General features: G+C 38.1%; 1 non-coding gene across 1 annotated transcript; it reads right to left on the minus strand.

The window, feature by feature from the left end:
- Positions 1-1221: 1221 nt before the first annotated feature.
- On the minus strand, positions 1222-1325 carry LOC115030120 (U6 spliceosomal RNA). The gene has a single exon (XR_003835748.1). It is a non-coding gene; the product is annotated as a U6 spliceosomal RNA (small nuclear RNA).
- Positions 1326-1754: the final 429 nt, after the last annotated feature.

A 1754-nucleotide genomic window follows, 5' to 3' on the forward strand; every position in this document is an offset into this window, starting at 1 on the left:
CATGTATATGAAAGGAATAAAAGGACCCCACTCCCTATCAGTGGCAAATAGCTCCTCACTAAGGGGTGAGGTTTGAGAGCACCTCCCCCATCTGTTCTGGATGGATGTCTTGTACTTGTGTAGGTCTGGTGCAGTAACCATAGCTGTTGAGTTCATGAATGTGATAGCTAAGACATGTCCAGATGACAGCATTTTAGAGTGTTCCTCCCCACCCTTGGGCTCTTATATTCTTTCCATTTCTTCTTCCATAGTAGTCTCTGAGCCTTGAGGTTGATATAGATGACCCACTTAGAGCTGATTATACAGTCTCTTGTTCTCAGCACTTAATGAATGCCTCTCTGCATTAACTAGTGCATACTGAAAAAAAGCTTCTTTATGGTATAAACATAAATATTTAGAAGACAATTTAACAACATGGCCATTGAGATAGTTTGAATGAGAATGGCCCCCATAGGCTCATGTATTTGAATGGTTGGTTCTAATTTGTAGACCTGTTTGAGAAGGATTAATAGGTATTGTCTTGTTGAAGGAGATTTGTCACTGGGAGTAGGCTTGGAAGTTTCAAAAGCTAATGCCTTTCCCACTTAGCTTGTTCTGTCTCCTACTTATAGATTAGGATGTAAGTTTTCATCCTGCTCTAGCACCTCCCTGATTGCCTGCTGCCATGTTCCCTGCTGTGATGGTCATGGAATCTAATACTTGAAACTATATGCAAGCCCCTAATAAAGTCTTTTTTCTATAAGCTTCCTAGGTCATGGTGTCTTGTCATTGGAATAGAAAAGTAAGACAATGATTGAACAAAATAACAACAGTAACTTCTATCTAAGGTCTATGACTTCCCAAGTCATGTGATTTTTACCAGAATTATGGTATCAGAAGTAAAATCCCCTACTGTGCAGCTACCTCAAATACTACCAGAAAGAGCTAACTAGCCTAAGAATAGTCATATATATATATATATATATATATATATATATATATATATATATATATACATACATATATATAAACATTATCTTTCCAGTTTCCCCTCTGTGAACCCCCTATCCCATCTCCTTTCCCTTTGACTCTAAGAGGGTGCTCCCCCACCAATCCACCCACTCCTGCCTTCCTGCCCTGACATTCCCCTACACTGGGGCATCGAGCCTTCACAGGACCAAGGGCCTCTGCTCCCATTGATGCCAGATAAGGCCATCCTCTGCTACATATGCAGCTGGAGCCAAAAATATGGAACACTTCATGAATTTGTGTGTCATCCTTGCACAGGAGCCATGCTCATCTTCTAATCCTTCCAATTTTAGTATATGTGCTGCCAAAGTGAGTACCTTTTATCTTAATTTTTAAAAAGACCATACACATCTAAAAAGGATAAATGCATCTTTCATAAGTAAAACTATGCATATTAGTATAAAATTTTCTATGTGTCATATATAATCTCTTTAAGAAAGAATTTTAAGTACTGAAGCTTCATCTCAGTGGTAGAATGTTTGCCGAGGATGGACAAGGTCTTAGATCCATCCCTTATAATGTAAAAACAAGGAAATTTCATATTATTATATTATTAGGAAAGTAGAGAATAGTTATATACCTTATGTTTTAAGAGAGTAAATAATTTCCATGGAGCTGGAGTTAGAGGCAGTTAGAGTTAGCCACTGAAATGGACTTGGGTGTAGGGAACTAAGGTCTCAGTCTTCAGTAAGAGCACTATGTATTCTTCACCGGTGAACTATGAAAACCATTTTACAATGTAATAT

This window comes from Mus caroli, unplaced genomic scaffold (assembly GCF_978045245.1).
Source record: "Mus caroli unplaced genomic scaffold, Mus_caroli_1 scaffold_5, whole genome shotgun sequence".
In the NCBI taxonomy this organism is placed as follows: domain Eukaryota; kingdom Metazoa; phylum Chordata; class Mammalia; order Rodentia; family Muridae; genus Mus; species Mus caroli.